The 20,579-nt window shown below is 32.5% G+C and overlaps 2 long non-coding RNA genes across 3 annotated transcripts; both read right to left on the bottom strand.

Moving 5' to 3' along the window:
• Positions 1 to 256: 256 nt before the first annotated feature.
• LOC127732225 (uncharacterized) lies at positions 257 to 3,148 on the bottom strand. 2 transcript variants are annotated; one of them, XR_007996137.1, is made up of 2 exons: positions 1,887 to 3,148; positions 257 to 1,219 (listed from the first exon to the last, which is right to left on the bottom strand). It is a non-coding gene; the product is annotated as an uncharacterized LOC127732225 (long non-coding RNA). The 2 variants fall into 2 exon arrangements; XR_007996138.1 differs by having other exon boundaries at positions 257 to 695.
• An 8,212-nt stretch (positions 3,149 to 11,360) lies between these two features.
• Positions 11,361 to 13,600, bottom strand: LOC127732228 (uncharacterized). The gene is made up of 2 exons (XR_007996142.1): positions 12,616 to 13,600; positions 11,361 to 12,322 (listed from the first exon to the last, which is right to left on the bottom strand). It is a non-coding gene; the product is annotated as an uncharacterized LOC127732228 (long non-coding RNA).
• Positions 13,601 to 20,579: the final 6,979 nt, after the last annotated feature.

Raw genomic sequence — 20,579 nt, 5'->3', positions numbered from 1 at the left:
ATACCAATTATCAATCAATATCTTCAAGCATGATGAAAAAAAGTGTGGAAAACACCTTAACATTAGATATGATTAATAGTTCTCTAAAATTAGATATGATGTAATACAGTATATATCTATTTTCAAATTATAATGAAATGTAATTAATAGTTCCAAATATTTTTTCTTTTATTTGTCACAAACTAATATAGATTTGTAACTTATCTATAAAATGTCAACAATTTTTATCTACACAATGTAATGTAATATATATACATTAATAAAATGCTTCGCTGGGCGCAGCTTGATACGACCGCAGAGGTCGAACCCTGAACAGTTGGGGCAAGTATGGACACAACATTCAAGCTTGATACAGCTCTGAATTTGGATTGTGATTAAATATTTGACACAGCATAGGTTTCTGACACAGAAAGAATGTGGTCTAAGAACTTCAATTTTTTTAATTTACCTATTATGGTCCAATGCCCAAAATCAAAATACATGGTTAGATTCAGCATATCAAAGAACCCCATATATTCAATTTTTGTTGAAATCAAACAAAAAAAAGTTTAATTTTGGACCCCAACTTGGACCAACTTGAAAACTGGTCCCATAATCAAAAATCTAAACACATGTTTAGATTCAGCATATCAAAGTACCCCAAGAATTCAATTTTTGTTAAAATCAAACTAAGTTTAATTTTGGACCCTTTGGACCTTAATGTAGACCAATTTAAAAAACGGAACCCAAAATTAAAAATCTAAAAACACGGTTAGATTTGGCATATCAAAGAACCCCAATAATTCAATTTTTGATGAAATCAAACAAAGTTTAATTTTGGACCCTTTTGACCTCAATATGAACCAATTTGATAGCGGGCCCACAAAATAAAAAATCTAAATACATGGTAAGATTCAGCATATCAAAGAACCCCATATATTCAATTTTTGTTGAAATCAAACAAAGTTTAATTTTGGACCCCAATTTGGAAAAACTTGAAAACTGGGCCAAAAATCTAAAATCTAAATACATGTTTAGATTCAGCATATCAAAGAACCCCATATATTCAATTTTTATTGAAATCAAACAAAGTTTAATTTTGGACCCCAACTTGGACCAACTTGAAAACTGGGCCCATAATCAAAAATCTAAACACATGTTTAGATTCAGCATATCAAAGAACCCCAAGAATTCAATTTTTGTTAAAATCAAACTAAGTTTAATTTTGGACCCTTTGGACCTTAATGTAGACCAATTTAAAAACGGGACCCAAAATTAAAAATCTAAATACACGGTTAGATTTGGCATATCAAAGAACCCCAATAATTCAATTTTTGATGAAATCAAACAAAGTTTAATTTTGGACCCTTTTGACCTCAATATGAACCAATTTGATAGCGGGTCCACAAATAAAAAATCTAAATACATGGTTAGATTCAGCATATCAAAGAACGCCAAGAATTCAATTTTTGATGAAATCAAACAAAGTTTAATTTTGGACCCTTTTGACCTCAATGTGGACAAAGTTGATAATGGGGCCCAAAAATCAAAAATCTAAATACATGGTTAGATTCACCATATCAAAGAACCCCATATATTCAATTTTTGTTGAAATCAAACAAAGTTTAATTTAGGACCCCGATTTGGACCAACTTGAAAACTGGGCCCATAATCAAAAATCTAAATACATGTTTAGATTCAGCATATCAAAGAACCCTAAAAATTCAATTTTTGTTAAAATCAAACTAAGTTTAATTTTGGACCCTTTTGACCTTAATGTAGACCAATTTGAAAACGGAACCAAAAATTAAGAATCTAAATACACGGTTAGATTCGGCATATCAAAGAACCCCAATAATTCAATTTTTGATGAAATCAAACAAAGTTAAATTTTGGACCCTTTGGACCTCAATGTGGACCAATTTAAAAACGGGGCCCAAAATCCAAAAACTTAATACTTGGTTAGATTCAGCATATTAAAGAACCCCAAGAATTCAAGAATAAAACCCCATTGAAATTGATCAAGAAATAAGCAATTTATACGAAGTATCTTCTTTTGCACAATACTGTGCAATTGAATATTTCTTGCTATTGTGCAATACTGTACAATTGACAATTTCTTGCTATTGCGCAATATTGTGCTATTGGATATTTCTTGCTATTGCGCAATACTGTGCAATTGAAGATTTCTTGCTATTGCGCAATACTGTGCAATTGAAGATTTCTTGCAATTGTGCAATACTGTGCAATTGAAAATTTCTTGCTATTGCACAATACTTATTATATAATAATTTACACATCCTGTTTGGTGTGTATCTCCTACCATATCATTATTATTTGCTTTTAAATATTAATCAGAAATAACCAACTTAAAATGGAAAATTTTAAAAGAAAAAAAAAGGAAAAAAAGAAAAAAAAAGAAAAAAAAAAAATCCCCCCCCCCCAAATTTTTTGAACCCCCTTATGATTCATCACCCCCAAACTCAATCCCAGCCTTCCCTTTGTGGTATGGTACCTTGCAGTACAATTTCAGAGAGATCCATACACTTGAACACAAGTTATTGTCTGGAAACTAGAAAAATGCTTATTTTTGGCCCCTTTTTGGCCCCCTATTCCTAAACGTTTCGGGCAATTACCCACAAACTCAATTCCAGCTTTCCCTTTGTGATATGGAACCTTGTAGTACAATTTCAGAAATATCCAAACACTTACACACAAGTTATTGTCATGAAACTAGAAAAATGCTTGTTTTTTGCCCCTTTTTTGGCCCCTAATTCCTAAAATTTTCAGGCAATTACCCCCAAAATCAATTACAGCCTTCCCTTTGTGATATGGAACCTTGTGGTACAATGTCAGAGAGATCCATACACTTACACACAAGTTATTGTCTGGAAGTTACAAAAATGCTTATTTTTGGCCCCTTTTTGGCCCCTAATTCCTTAACTGTTGGTACCATAACCCCCAAAATCAATCCCAACCTTCCTTTCGTGGTATTGAACCTTATTGTAAAATTTCATGGAGATCCATTCACTTGAACTAAAGTTAGAGTGCGAAAACCAATGTGTCTTCGGACGACGCCGGACGACGACGACGACGACGACGACGACGACGCCAACGTCATACCAATATACGACCAAAAAATTTTCAATTTTTGCGGTCGTATAATAAAAATAGATTATTATCTAATTCACTTCATAATTTTTTTATATATATATATAGCATTCAGAAAATTAGTTTATACAAAATAACAAACAAGCCTGCCAAAAAATTGTTCAAATAATTTACCAAAGCATGTCTTTTAAAAAATGAGTTATGTCCCTTTGTCTAGAAATTATGGTTTAATATAGTACTCTCAACATTAGATATGGTCCAGAGTTATGGTCCATAACTCTGGACTAAATCATCAGACCGGAACAAAATTGGAACTTGATCTATAACTTGTCATGGCAAAACTATTTACCAAATATCAAATCAATATCTTTAAGGACGAAGAAAAAAAGTGTGGAAAACTGATTTGACGGACTGACGGATGGATAGACGGACGGACAGACGGACAGAGTGCAAACCTAAAGTCCCCTTGACTTTGTCAGTAGGGGACTAATAACCAATAAACTGCTTCGCTGAGCGCAGCTGGATACGCCCGCAGAGGTCCAACCCTGAACAGTTGAGGCAAAAATGGACACAATATTCAAGCTTGATACAGGTCTGAATTTGGATTGTATAAAATATTTGACATATTATAGGTTTCTGAATAAATGTAGTCAAAGAACTTGAAATTGGTTATATAAATTGAATTTATATTCAATTAAAGATTTCTTGCTGTTGTGCAATACACTGTGCTGTTGCACAATACAGTAAATCTGTTGTCAGACTATAATCAAATAAAGTTCAATTAATTCTCAGTCATATTAGAAATTTATGAAAATGTAAAGGGAGCTTACATCAATAAATATAAACAATTCACCAAAGTTTCATAAGAATTGCTGACAGCATTTTTGAGTTATTGTCCGAAAACTTGAAAATCTCCCCTTTTTTAATGAATAAAACCCCATAACTCAGAAATGTAAAATGAAAAATTTATAAAATTCTAAAAGGAGCTTACATCAATAGATATAAACAATTCACCAAAGTTTCATACTAACTGCTGAAAGCATTTTTGATTTTTTGTCCGAAAACTGGAGAATCCCCCTTTTTTTATGAATAAAAACCCTGTAACTGGAGAATCACCCTTTTTTATGAATAAAAACCCTATAACTCAGAAACGTAAAATCTAAAATATATAAAAATCGAAAGGGAGCTCATGTCAATAGATATAAGCAATTCACCACAATTTCTTGCAAGTTGGTGAAACAATTCTTGAGTTATTATCCGAAAACTGGAAAATCCCCCTTTTTTTAATGAATAAAACCCCATAACTTGGAAACGTAAAATCTAAAATTTATAAAAAAACAAAAGGGAGCTCATGTCAATAGATAAAAACAAATTCACCAAAGTTTTATGCAAATTGGTTAGAGCGTTTTTGAGTAAATGTCACGGACAGACGGACGGACAATGGTATACCATAAAGGCATAATACGTCCCGTAAACAGGCGTATAAAAACTGCAAAATTACCTGAAAATTATCAATTTAGTGGCAGCAACCCAAAAAAAGATTAGCTCTAAATGCTTTGGTTTTTGAGATATAAGCAAAAAACTGCATTTTACCCCTATGTTCTATTTTTAGCCATGGCGGCCATGTTATTTGAAGAAACAGTAAATAAAACACAAACTTTATTCTAGATAACCTAAGCATCATTCAGCTTAAGTTTGGTTGGAATTGGTTCAGTAGTTTCAGAGGAGAAGATGTTTGAAATAGTTTACACCAGAAGGACGACGATGGACGCCAAGTGATGGCAAAAGCTCACAGTTCGAAGGAACAGTGAGCTAAAAACACATATGTAATTAAAAAGAAATTATGCAATGAAATTTATGTCGAATTTTTCAGTTCAAGCCATGATATAGTTTTTGACATGAAATGTCACTTCATTTGAACTTAAAAAGTTGTAGAATTTAACATATATATATATAACAAGACCAATGGTTCTGTAAAAGAAGACATTTGTATGTATTGTCCATAGAATCCTATGTTAAATTAAGTCCCCCGCTGAAGGCCATCTTGGATGGTGGATGGCCAACAAAGTTACAACACTTGGTCAGCACCTGATAAGGAACATTCATGCCATGTTTCATTTCATTCCATTTAGTGGTTCTCTAAAAGAAGATATTTGTATGTATTTCCCATAGGGCCCTATGTTAAACGAAGTACATGTTTTTGTCACAATAATTATTTTTAATTTGTTTATATGACATAATTTATGCCAATATGAAGGATTAATTATTTAATACGTTATTTCAAAATAGGTACCATGTAAATAAATTCTATAATAGATTTCATAAAATATTTTAAACTTAGCCAAATAATCCCATATAGTACCTCTATTTCACAGTGGTGAAGAATGTGTGTATTAAATTTACAAGTTTACCAAATAACCACATTCTGTTTGTGACCTAATTGCAGCTGCCAAGCCTTGAAAAACAAATTTAAAACAAAGTGGTAGTACAGGTTATTTTAGTGCAATCCTCATGAGTCATATTATGTGCAACTTAAGCTCTTTCAATATTTTTGGCAGACTATATTTTAAGTTATAACTGTACTTATTAGATATTTTTGATAAATATCTTAAATTTTATAATTGATATATTCAAGAAGTGATAATACTGAAATACTAGTTATAAACTATAATTAATGAAATAAACATTGATTAAACAATTTAATGTAAAATATTTACTTGTGAAATAAATAAAGATATATAATCAAACTCATCAGATTTACTTAAAAGAGTATTATTCTCTTTCAAAGTCATTTCCTGTTCAAGGAATATATTTACTCATGGTACTCATATGTAAAGTTATTAGGTACAACAATAATATTACCAAACCCAACGATGAATCTAGGGCCTGTAAGAATCCTAATAAAAACATATAATAAAATGCTTCGCTGTCGCTGAGTACAGCCTAATACGACCGCAGTGTTCAAACCCTGAACAGTTGGAGCAAATTTGGACACAATATTCAAGCTTGATACTATCTGAATTTGGATTGTGATCAATATTTTGACATAATATAGGTTTCTGACACAAAATATATGTGGTCAAAGATCTTACAAATCTAATGTGCAATACTGTGCAATTAAAGATTTCTTCTTGAAACTTTTAAAAAATTTTGAAATTTTGAAAACTTTGAAAAAATTGGAAACCCCCCCCTTCCCCACAAACTTTTTGAATCCCCCTTTTAGCATTAACCACCAAACTCAATTGCAGTCCTTCCTTTGTAGTATTGAACCTTGTAGTACAATTTTAGAGAGATCCATACCCTTAATCACAAGTTACTGACTAGAAAAATGCTTTTTTTTACCATAAAAGCCCATTTAGATACATGTACATCATAAAAGTATTAAAATAGAAAATGACATCATAGTCATGGCTAAAATTAAAAAAACCTTCTTCAGCAACTTTTAATAGTAATATCTAAAAATAAAATTCCTTCATCAGCATTTAAAAGTAACTTCTAAAAATAAATTGACAGCTAGGACTTTGCAACCATAAAGACCCTTTAAAATACATCATAAAAGTATTAGAATAGAAAATGACATCATAATCATGAGTTAATCTATTGTCTGCAAACTAGAAAAATGCTGGTTTTATGCCCCTTTATGGTCTGTTAAAATGAAAGTATATCAAACCAAGATGTTCATCCACCTTAAATATGTTTCTTTCATTTAATATATATGTGATGGCTGTTTTATTTGGTTTATACACTGATGAGCAAATGTTCGTTTAATTTGTGTCTAGTTTGTTTCAACCGTTCTGCCAGATTTGTATTTTTTCTCAACTTATATAAAATGGTGTCATTAGCGGGACAGTAACAACTGTGAATTCATTTATTTTCATGGGTACCAATTTTCGTGGATTTCGGAAAACTTGCCTTTTCGTGGATATGTGATTTCGTGGTTTCTGCAGACAACCTGATCATGCTGATAGAAAATTTGTAATTCATTGAATATTCAAATTCGTGGTTCAACTGTATCCACGAAAACCATGAAAATTGGTGCATGTTTTCCAACAAATTTTAATGAATCCACAGTAATTACCTTTCTAGAGCACATTAAGGAGAGGGATTTGTATAAGTGACTTATCACTTGTTTTCCAATCCATGTATAATAATTGTATTGATGTACGTATTTATTTATTTCTAAATAAAATATTGTTCTTACTAGAGCACTTTCAATCACCCTTTGGGTTATTTGGGGTAGGTATGGCTAACTTTTTAGATTTTTATGCAGTAATTGTGAACACAGGATCCTGTAAGACAGTTTAACAAGTCCTATCACCTGTTCGTATAGTTTATAAGATATCTTATATAATTTTCTTTATTAGATATCTTATAAATTATATGAAATATCTTATAAACTAATAGAGATATCTTATATAATATCTAAGATATCTTATATAATATATAAGATATCTTATATAATATATAAGATATCTTTTATAATATATAAGATATCTAATAAACATTAAATTATATAAGATATCTTATATATTAAATGAGATATCTTATACAATACATAAGAAATCTTATTAATTATATATATGAGATATCTTGAAATTTGAATATTAAAATAGTAAAACGGCTAGCCATAGACCTACTTTAAAAAAAATAGTTCCGAGTTGGATTAAGATACATCTTAAAACATTGACTAGAACGACCAGGTTAAGGATATGACCATATGGCGTGGGTTTAATGACTGAGCCAAGTTCAGGGGATAAAAAAAGGGGGAGGGTAATTAATTTGATTCCAAATGGCTTCCAATGTACTGTATAAACAAGCAATAATATTTCTATTGAATTTATTGCTTCAAAACGTCTTGAACAAATTGATTCTTTGTGGATTTTTTTTATTACTTTTAGGGGATTTAATGATTTTAAAATGGAACTGCCAACTTTGATAGTAAACAGATTGCATGCAGATTCCAGTTACCTTTACTCAGCAATACTTGTTGGAAGTACAGAGACAGCAAATTTAATTACAGAAAGGAGAAGAACTTAACATGTATCCTTTATATCTGATTTTTATTAAGCCTAAATTAATATATTGTTTGTTTCCCCAATCCCGACACTGCCAAGCCAGGTGTGGGTAGGTAGGTAGGGAAATAATTTTATTTTTTCCAAAAAGCTGGAACAATATCGGTCGATCTGGCAAGCCTGAAAATTGGAACTGAATAAAATAATATTTGACTTAGTTTTGACAATAAAATTTTATGAGTCGGACCTGTTTTTGCAGGGTCGGTAGGGATTGGCGAAACAGACAATATTTTATTTTAGGCCTTATAATATTTGAAACTGAACAGCAAGCATCGTTAAGCCATGGTGAACAATGTATTTCACAAAGGGAAAGCTGGAATTGAGTTTGGGGGTAATTGCCCAAAACAATTATTGAATTAAGACAATGAAATGCTTAAGGGTATTAGTAAACATGAGGAGGAGGGGGTGGGGGTGGGAACCATTTTGATTGGTAATAAATTTAACAATCTAAGCAGCCATTAAAAATGGCCAACAAATTTGCTAGTAGTAAGTACTAGTATCTAATTTTGATGGGAGTTTAAGGATCTGACATTAAAATAAATACAAGTCAATTTTTTTTAATGGGAACTTGACAGCCATTTAAATAAGCTATTAAACACAGTGATAGGGAAGGACGTCCGCCTTGCGCCAATTGCCCTTTTCGACCAGAAATGGCGCATAGAGTGACAAATGTAAGCGCCCACGTGGTGCACGATATTTTCTACTCCGTTTTGAAACATTTGATATCGTAAAATGGATTTCCGATTGTGTTTCGTGTCGCCATGTGTATGTACAAAACTGGGTAGTGTTACCGCACCGCCTATATATATTTTTGGGACGTCTCGGGTGTGAACATATTTTGGATTATATCTTTTGATAAGTACAATGTAATAGAATTTCCACAATTTTGAATATATGTGCATGCTCTTTTAGTTCAAAGTAGTGACATTTAAAGTGTTTTATTAACTTTTAAGAGTCAACAAAAAAAGAAGGTCATAGATTTATAAAAAGTATTAATAAGAAGATGTGGTATGCTTGCCAATGAGACAACTCTCCACAAGAGACCAAATGACACAAAAATATGCATATACATATCATAAAATTGTGTAGGACATGAGTCATATTTTGTATCATTTTAAAACATTATTTGTTTTATAAAATAGTACTTCTGAAAAAGTAATTTTGCTATAAAATTAGAGATCTGTGGTGTGACTGACAATATGACATTTATATATCCACAAATGGTAAAATAATATATCTTTATATATACATGTATAGTATATACCATACCCACCAAAAGTATGATATAAAACATGGGCAAGACCCTTATGTTATAGTACAATGATTATGAAAAACAAATATTAAACAAAAAAGAAAGGACAACCTCTTTATTTCTAGGGACAGTCACTTATTATAATGATGATAATTTAGTACTGACATGAGGTTTAATGTATTGTACAGTTATATATCAGCTGCTGAACCAGGGTGGTGGTGGTGGCAATTAAGTCAACATTAGGAGTAAGACTTATAAAACTTCTATGCAATAAGTTATGTAGCTCTAAAGCTCAGAAAGGGGAGCCCCCTTTCCTAAATCCACCTCTGAATATTAAATTTCTAGAAGGATTTGACACTCTTAGAAATTGACCCTGCAAGTGACACATTAATACAAATCTTTTCAAAAAGTGTTATTTTCATTTGATAATTTCAGAATTGACAACAAATGTAACTAACTAACTTTATATCTGTACAATGTTAACTTATTCTTTTATATGCTAGATTCTTTTACTTTTATTTTTGCAGAATTTGCCATCAACAATTTCAACTTTAAGGACAGAGAGTTCAATGGGACACTGAACGAAAAGATACACACATATAACAGGACTACCTATTATAGATGACAGAGAACAAATATTATTTTATTAAATCACAGAAAATGCCATAAATGGAAAGATTTTCTAAAGACATTCTCCTTACTCATCCATCCAATTCCATCTGATGGTCAATTCTCCATCAAGTTTCCATGCATTTTACATGTAATGGAAATATTCCATTGGTTTTCCATCTGATAGCAAAATTACCATCAGTTTTCCATCAGATGGCAAAAATACCATCAATTATCCATCAGATGGCAAAATCAGTTACCCATCAGATGGAAATTATGCCATCAATTTTCCATCATCATGAACACAAATTCCATCAAACCTTTTCCATCAACCATTTTCCAGCATTGATGGAAAGTTGTTCCAATAATCCATCAACATGATGGAATGTGATGGCATTTTTTCCATCACAAAATTCCATCATCTTTGATGGAAAATCTAGGGAAGGGTAATAAAATAAATGTCTTTTTGGCATAAGAACAATTAGATAAAAAACAAAGAAAGTGGCAAGCTACATATAGTCAAAACGAATATGTGTGTCATTCATCAACAGAAATGGAAAAAAAATACTCTTTAAAAACTAAAATAATACTTAAATGTTTTTGTTTCATTTTATTTACATAAAATTATGTGGTCATTAGTTGTCTTTTATTAGAACTTTTGGTTTCCAATGCTTTTCAACTATATGATTGATTTGGCCTCTGATCAGTCATATGGAGACGAAATCCATGTTTATCCTACTAAAAATGTTCTAGTTTACACACTTATACTCGCCCTGGACACATGAACTTGTGTGTACGCGGAACGCTTCCTGATAACACTAGCCGAGTCTTGTTATCATCAATATTATCCTTCAGCTATCAACATGATCAAAAAGAAGCTGAAAACATGCTATGCTTCTATTCAATATTTTTACCAGAAATTTACTTTCGTTATAATTCATTCATTGTCATAAGGGGGAGGGGGGCTAGGGTGAAAAATTTTGTCCTGAATTTTTTTTTAGTTCAGTTGTAATCTCTGTCCTGCCTTTTTATTTTTCACTTTATTCGGTCCTGGATTTTTTTTTTAGTTTATCCTGACTTTATTTTGCATAAATTGTCATCCTGCCTTTTTTTTTGCAAAGTGTCTCTTCCTGCCTTTTTTTTACTCAAAACCAGGGCTCGACAATAACGCTTGTCCGATTGTCCTGTACCAGAGGAAACAAAGGTCGGACAAGTAAAAGCTATATCAAGCTTGTCCGACGGGACAAGTAAAATTATTCTGCAGAAAATAAATGTAATCCAACTTTGATGAACAAAGTAATTATAAACAAAAAACAAGAAAAGAACATAAAAACAAGTATTAATTTGACATGTTTACTTGCAATCGATAATTTAAAACTGGTTCTTTGTCAGGTACTTTTTAACAGGTTCTCGGAAACCAGTCTTACTGATCCAATATGCTGCGCTTTGTAGATAAGGTAACTTTACAAGACAGTTCATCACCAGCTCGGAAGCGATTCGGCTCCAAGTTTAATAGACAGTTTGGCACCGTAGGAGACATATTCAATAAACATAATTAATAGACAGTTTGGTAACGCAGGAGACATTTCAGGACCAAGACAAATCAGTACCTCGTTTTCCTACCTTATTCTGTTGCTTTATAACAAATACCATACTGGTAATTTTTTTAGCAAAAATATTTTTAAAATAACAAGAGTGCACACACTGAAATGTCTCGCCTTCTTTACTTATCATTGATATTATGTTGATAGTCCTAAATATAAAGCTTTATTACAACTGTCACATAAACTTATTATTAACCAAGTTAACTAAACATTGACCAATGAACCATGAAAATGAGGTCAAGGTCAGATGAACCATGCTAGGCAGGCATGTACAGCTAACAATTCTTCCATACAACAAATATAGTTGACCTATTGCTTTTAGTTTAAGAAAAACAGACCAAAACACAAAAACTTAACACTGAGCAATGAACCTTGAATATGAGGTCAAGGTAAAAAAAAAACTGTGTGACTGACAAATAGATCATAAAATATTTCCATACACCAAATATAGTTGAACTATTGCATATAGTATTAGAAAAAAAGACCAAAACTCAAAAACTTAACTTTGACCACTGAACCATGAAAATGAGGTCAAGGTCAGATGACACCTGCCCGCTAGACATGTACACCTTACAATCATTCCATACACCAACTATAGTAGGCCTATGGCATACAGTATAAGAAAAACAGACCAAAACACAAAAACTTAACTATAACCACTGAACCATGAAAATGAGGTCAAGGTCAGATGACACCTGCCAGTCGGACATGTACACCTTACAGTCCTTCCATACACCGAATATACTAGACCTATTGCTTATAGTATCTGAGATATGGACTTGACCACCAAAACTTAACCTTGTTCACTGATCCATGAAATGAGGTCGAGGTCAAGTGAAAACTGTCTGACGGGCATGAGGACCTTGCAAGGTACGCACATACCAAATATAGTTGAACTATTGCATATAGTATTAGAAAATAAGACCAAAACTCAAAAACTTAACTTTGACCACTGAACCATGAAAATGAGGTCAAGGTTAGATGACACCTGCCCGCTAGACATGTACATCTTACAATCATTCCATACACCAAATATAGTAGACCTATGGCATACAGTATAGGAAAAACAGACCAAAACACAAAAACTTAACTATAACCACTGAACCATGAAAATGAGGTCAAGGTCAGATGACACCTGCCAGTTAGACATGTACACCTTACAGTCCTTCAATACACCGAATATACTAGACCTATTGCTTATAGTATCTGAGATATGGACTTGACCACCAAAACTTAACTTTGTTCACTGATCCATGAAATGAGGTCGAGGTCAAGTGAAAACTGTCTGACGGGCATGAGGACCTTGCAAGGTACGCACATACCAAATATAGTTGAACTATTGCATATAGTATAAGAAAAAAAGACCAAAACTCAAAAACTTAACTTTGACCACTGAACCATGAAAATGAGGTCAAGGTTAGATGACACCTGCCCGCTAGACATGTACATCTTACAATCATTCCATACACCAAATATAGTAGACCTATGGCATACAGTATAGGAAAAACAGACCAAAACACAAAAACTTAACTATAACCACTGAACCATGAAAATGAGGTCAAGGTCAGATGACACCTGCCAGTTGGACATGTACACCTTACAGTCCTTCCATACACCGAATATACTAGACCTATTGCTTATAGTATCTGAGATATGGACTTGACCACCAAAACTTAACCTTGTTCACTGATCCATGAAATGAGGTCGAGGTCAAGTGAAAACTGTCTGACGGGCATGAGGACCTTGCAAGGTACGCACATACCAAATAGAGTTATTCTATTACTTATAATAAGAGAGAATCTAACATTACAAAAAATCTTAACTTTTTTTTCAAGTAGTCACTGAACCATGAAAATGAGGTCAAGGACATTGGACATGTGACTGACGGAAACTTCGTAACATGAGGCATCCATATACAAAGTATGAAGCATCCAGACCTTCCACCTTCTAAAATATAAAGCTTTTAAGAAGTTAGCTAACCCAGCCGCCGCCGGATCACTATCCCTATGTCGAGCTTTCTGCGACAAAAGTCGCAGGCTCGACAAAAATGACCATAACATTCACAAAATCATATTTGATCATATGTCATGTATGTAGAAAAAAACAATACTTGCAATACGGTGACCTATAGTTGTTAATTTCTGTGTCATTTGATCTCTTGCAGAGAGTTGTCTCATTGGCAATCATACCTCATCTCCTTTTTTTATTGATTGCATTAAATAAACTTTTTTCAAATTAAAAAACCAGGATACAAATCCAATGAGTGTACATTGGCAATCCTATCAGACGGTGCCTCATGTGCAGAGTCTGATGAGACTTTGGCATTGATGAAAACTAAAACCTAAGTCCTGTGACATGACTAGATTCAGTTGTTCTCGACTCATATTTTTGTAAAGTATTGCAAAAGATATGTTAAAATCAAATTCTGTTCTATTGTTTTAATTCAATCAACTTAAAATGCAAAAAAGGTTATTATTAAGATTTGTTTTGGACAAGTTACAATTTCATTCGGACAAGTAAGTTTTGGTATGTACTTGTCCTACTGGACAAGTTGAAAAAAAAGTTATTGTAGAGGCCTGAAAACTCCTGTCCTGCCTATTTTTTTCAAATTCATCCTAGACTCCCCCCCCCCTTATAAAAATCAAACAGTAGCTCCCTAAATCTCGTGCAATACGAAAATAATTGATTACCTGACTTACGCTACTTGGATAAAAGCAGAGAAGATCGAAACCGGTTTACATCTTTGAGCAACGGACAATTCCAACAGGCACCCAGATCAACTATTTGACACGAACGCTCTATTTTTGGAACACAAGCAGATTTCCAATTTAAATTATAAATACTACAAAAATAGATTTACTCGACGATAATGGATAGACAAGGGTTAATAACGCACATAAAAATGACTAGAAGGGTTGAGAACGCATAGTTTTGACATGTAATTAGGTTTTCCTTTGCATGAATTGGGTTTTTGTATCCTCTAATCATCAGTTGCATTGGGTTTTCAATTGTTTTTATTGCATGATCACGAAAATATGCAGCTTATCTGGAGCTCTGCTTGTATTACAATTTCATGAAGATCCATACACTTACCATGCTTACACACAAGTTATTGTCCTGAAACTAGAAAAATGCTTGTTTTTTGCCCCTTTTTTGCCCCTATTTCATAAAATTTTGAGGCTATTACCCCCAAAATCAATCCAAGCCTTCCCTTGGTGGTATGGTACCTTGCAGTACAATTTCAGAGAGATCCATACACTTGAACACAAGTTATTCATGATATTGTCTGGAAACTAGAAAAATGCTTGTTTTTTGGCCCCTAATTCCTAAAATTTTGAGGCAATTACTCCAAAAAACAATCCTATCATTCCTTTTGTGATATGGAACCTTGTGGTACAATGTCAGAGAGATACACTAACACACACATTTTTGTCTGGAAGTTACAAAAATGCTTATTTTTGGCCCCTAATTCCTTAACTGTTGGTACTGGGGGAGCATAACCCCCAAAATCAATCCCAACCTTCCTTTTGTGGTATTGAACATTATGGTAAAATTTCATAGAGATCCATTCCCTTAAACTAAAGTTATTGTGCGAAAACCAATGTGTCTTAAGACGACGCAAACGTCATACCAATATACGACTGCAAAATTTGCGATCGTATAAAAATGAATTTCAACAAAGATATAAAGAAATATATGACAATAAGATATTAGGGCGGGTGTCAATCAAATGTCGTGAAATGAAGATTTTTGATGATCCAGGAATATTTTTTAGGTCAACAGAACCATCCTGATAAAATCTTATGTGCTTTCAAGTTTCTTGTTTATCATGTTGATATCTTATTACTGTTTGGAAGATATGCTCCAAAAACATGTCCTAACTGTCAGAAATGTGACCATTTAAGTGTTACATTATAAAATTGTTTAAAAACAATAATAAATGAATTCTAAAAAGATATTTTTTATTTAATTAAACAACCAAATATCTTTGATATCATGGATTATTTTACATGATAAGATGTAAATTAATTCTACATATATATATATATAATATATGCTAGCTTTATAGCTAGGTATGGAATACGTAAATTCTAAAACTTCAAATTCTTAATTCCAGGTTAATGGTGTTTTTTTAAAAAGAGCAAAAAAAGTTTTTTTATATATAAAATTGAGAATGGAAATGGGGAATATGTCAAAGAGACAACCCGACCAAATAGCAGATATTGGCCAAAGGCCACCAATGGGTCTTCAATGCAGCTAGAAAATCTCAAGATCTCAACCCCCCCCCCCCCCCCCCTCCCTTTACCTCTAGCCAATGTAAAAAAAAACAAACACACAGCAATATGCACAGTAAAACTCAGTTTAAAAGAAGTCTGAGTCATATACTCACGGTCTCAATAGGGCAACATTTACAACCAAAATATATTTATAACAAACATACATGTAACAATGCATAAACTTAATAAGTTGAGGCACTCAAATATGTCAGGAGTACCCCTCTATAAATTGTCATTAGAAGAAACCTAAATTCAATGTCTTTTCAATAAGTTCTGATGCCATAGAGAAGAAAACATAAATGAGTGGGATGTGAAATAAATTTGAACAGAAATTTTAAGTAATAAATGTTCAAAAGAGTGTGACTTTGTTTTAAAGACACTTTTTAAGATTATATAATATCAAAGTACATGGTTCATTAGTTATCTTTTGTATATAACATAAATTCATATAAATTGTATAACTATAAAATGTCTTTATTAGAATGGGAGGAAATTTACTGATACAAAGTTTAAAACACAGCTTACACCAGAGTATGTAAATAGGTTAATTGTTATCGTTGCTTAGATATAGAAGTGCTCCATTTACCATATCTTTATTTTCATGTTAAATTCTGCATATATTTAAAATTTTTCATTAAAATAGCAATTTAAAGCATGTGCAATTGTCACACTCCACATGCATCCATAAAGCTTTGTAGGTCAAAGTGTATGTTGACCCTGGATATTGACCCTTAATAAGCTTTCAGATGATACCATGCAAAAGAAAACCATCCTGATATATATGTATTTTCTTACTTCTTTCAAGTTAACCAAAATTATTTTCAATATTCTTTATTCACATTTGCAGGCTATTTTCACATTTAATCAATGGCTATTATTTATTTGTAATGCTTTTAACCAATCAGAAGACAGTAAATACACCAAATTTATTTATTATATGATAAAATTGAGAATGGAAATTGGGAATGTGTCAAAGAGACAACAACCGGACCAGGAGGGCAGAAAACAGCCCAAGGCTGGATCCCACCTCTGGGTGAGAGATTTTCTTGCCATGTTGAAAACCCATTGGTTGCCTTGGGCTGTTTTCTGCTCTTTTGTATCTTATCATCCTATCTAATTTTTTTGCTTAAATTTTTCATCAATGATTATTTTTGCTTTTTGCCTCTGGCCTTTGTTAGTCTTGTATCATTTTAATTTTAGTTTCTTGTGTATAATTTGGAGTTTAGTATGACGTCCATTATCACTGAACTAGTATACATATTTGTTTAGGGGCCAGCTGAAGGACGCCTCCGGGTGCGGGAGTTTCTCGCTGCATTGAAGACCCATCAGTCAGGGGACTTACTTAAATGAGTGATTTTCTAAATCACTGATTCAAGTAACATTAGGATGCTATAAACAGTTTCGTATAAAAAACTAGGGGTTATTCCCCGACTAAAAATAACCATGGAGGGAAATCCCTTTTTATTCATATAATTGGTGAAAAAGTATCATGTTTTTTGTATTTGATTGTAAAAATTAGTTAATTAGCTTTCAAATTAAACAGGTTGAATGATTAAAATAATTTTAAAAATTAGATTAAATATTCATGTTTTGAGGGGAGACAACACTGTAAACATCCTGTTTTTTTGGCAGTGAAAATTGAAAACTTATTTGCAGCCACTGTAGCTCTTTTCGAAGCAGGAAACCGTACCCTGAAACAAGATTTTTATTAAAGGCCAGGTAAAAACCTATGAATTTCATACAGTTTTGATTATGGGAAATGTGCCTGTATCATGTTTACATGGGTATGCACATGACCTGATTTCAGGTTTTTTATGTTCAGATTAGGCAACTTTTTCCCCATTTTCTCTGGATAGAACTTTTTTACTATATTAAAAGTACAGTATATTATTATTTCAATATAAACTAGAGAAAATTCTGATTCCAGTAATATCTAGTTTTATACAAGTATCTTTATTAACCATTCCACCACTAAGGGTCACTTAGGCATGGTCCCTTAAAATATGACGTCATAGAAAAAAACTGTTGATTGCACCCTTATGTCCATAAAGGTTGGAAGTAAGAGTTGTCTTTCTTTAATAATCACCTATTTAAGTAGTACAAATTAATCACTAGACTAAGTGATTTAATTTTATTGTAGCTTTAAATATAGAATACTAATGATCCAGGGACTAATTATGTTGCTAAAATTATCAGAACCAACATCTGTGTTGATAGGATGACCAGGTCATGTCAGGTGATGACCTTGTACTAAATCTAGGATAATGACATAAAAATCACTTGTTTAAGTATCATACCCCAATTTCCTTCCAAAAAATCACTTCTTTAAGTATCATTATTTTAATAACCCCCACTAATTTCAACAACCCCAAACAGTGAAATTTTGATCACAAACAGTAGAATTTTATTACATAATCTATAAGATGAAACCTTGAATTTTACAGGAAAAATAATCACACTGCTGGGAAAAATCTGTTGAGAAAGTATCAGTTCATTATGTAAAGCCATTTTTATAGCATTTTTTCAACTAAAATAGAATTTGCAGCTAAATGATTGCATCAAAGGCATAAACCTTGCTGCTTAAAAGAAGCAAAAAGTTCATTTTTTTTAATTTTACTAATGAAAAGATATTATCTAAACCTATGTGTTTAAAATTTTGGTAAAACTACAAAATCACAATTTGTGACAAAACTTTGAATTTGCTACTTAAATAAGTGATTTAAAAATCACTTATTTCAATAAGTCCCCTGACTGCCCATTGGTGGCCTTCGGCTGTTGTCTGCTCTATGGTCGGGTTGTTGTCTCTTTGACACATTCCCCATTTCCATTCTCAATTTTATTAATGAGTGGCTTAAAAATGTCATTTAAATGTTCTTTGAGTCTCATATTTTCTTCAAAAGCAAATAAATGCATTTTACCCCTATGTTCCATTTTAGCCATAGTGGCTATGTTTCTTGATGTACAAGGAAATAAAATATAAAATTTATACTAGATACTCTGAAACTTATTCAGCCCAAGATTGGCTGAAATTGATTCAGCAGTTTCAAAGGAGAAGATTTTTTAAAGTAAGCAAACTACATGAACAAATTGTGAGAATTGTCTTTCAGGGATAATAACTCCTACCTGATGCCTACAGGGGTCAATAGTCAATTTTGGTCATATTAACTTATTTGTAGATCTTACTTTGCTGAACATTTTTGCTGTTTACAGTCATGACAGTTTATCTTTATCTATAATAATATTCAAGATAATAACCGAAAACTGCAAAATTTCCTTTAAATCATAAATTCAGGATAATAACCCAAGAGAAAATGAAAACGGGATCTATCGGGATCCCAGTCAAATCCCGGTAAAATTAGCGGGATAAGCCGGGATGGGCCTCAGAAGTCGGGATTCCATTCGGGATAAATATCTGAAACTGGGATCCCATTCGGGATATATGTCTGAAACTGGGATCCCATTGGGATATCTGTCTCAAGCTGGGATCCAATCCCAGTTGAAGCAAGATAAATATACGAAACTGGGATCCCATTGGGATAACTGTCTGAAACCGGGATCCCATCTTACTTTAAACAGGGAAACATAAACCAGAATTTTGTGTGGAATTTAAAAAAAATTATCCTGGAAATGTAAAATATATCCTGGTTATAGATTTCTGTGAAAAACCTAAATTTTGTAAATTTTCCTTTTTAAATCAATATATTTTGAATGACCCCACTTAAAACTGGTGCTTTGAAAAATTGGATGCCCTTTTTTAAATGCCTCTCCCCCACTTATTTTTTTTTTTTATCATTATTTTTTAACAGGGGATAGCGCGAACGCAGTCCCCCACACTCCCCCACTTATTGCTTCTAAAAATAAAAGTTGTCCTCTTTCAATGAAAATTTGAATTATTATTTGAATGCACTTGATAGATCAATTAATGGAAGTAAAGATGAAAAAAATAATTTTCAAAATATTTATATTTGAAGTGTTTTCAGGTTAAAAATAATTAAAAGTAATATTCTGATATGCATTTGCATTCAATTTGTTTTATTTTTTTTTTTCAGAAAAAAAACCAATAAATTTAAGGAATATATTGTGAAAAGGTGATAAAAAAGGGGAAGTAACTGAAACATTTTTGAAATACACAAATTATTTATGACATAAAAAGCAAAGGTTATTTGTGTTAATTAACAATGTGTTTGACACCAAAGCTGTCAGGTGAAGCCCTGCACTTAATGGGTCACTTAATTTGACAGTTTACACAGCTAGCTGAACTTCTGTTGATGGAAGAATTACAAATTTTAGTTTGACAGTATTTCACAGTCAGAAAAATGCCGAGATTTTCGCGATAAAAACGAAAGGGCGCCCGAGAAACGCCAACGGCTGTTTTGCCAGACAAGCTGGATCGTTTCTGATTTTCTACCTGTTGTCCGGCATTTAAATAACATAGAAAAATTATCAGATCAATGATAGGCCAACGATCGACATCGTAAAACCTTGGTTCTCAACTTATGTAAACAAGTCATGACCACGTGGTTTTTAGTAATTGTACTGAACAGTCCGACCCTAGAAAATACCGTCCTAGATAATGCGGCCACTAGTTCATCCGCATGCACCCTGTGCCGATTAAATTAAAGGTTTTTTTTTTTTCTTATTTTTAAAAACTGGCCAGTAATAAATACTTTTATAC

Source organism: Mytilus californianus, unplaced genomic scaffold (genome assembly GCF_021869535.1).
Source record: "Mytilus californianus isolate M0D057914Y unplaced genomic scaffold, xbMytCali1.0.p SCAF_22, whole genome shotgun sequence".
Taxonomy (NCBI): Eukaryota; Metazoa; Mollusca; class Bivalvia; order Mytilida; family Mytilidae; genus Mytilus; species Mytilus californianus.
The sequence above is the reverse complement of the archived record's forward strand: the minus strand, read 5'-3'. Positions and strand labels throughout refer to the sequence as shown.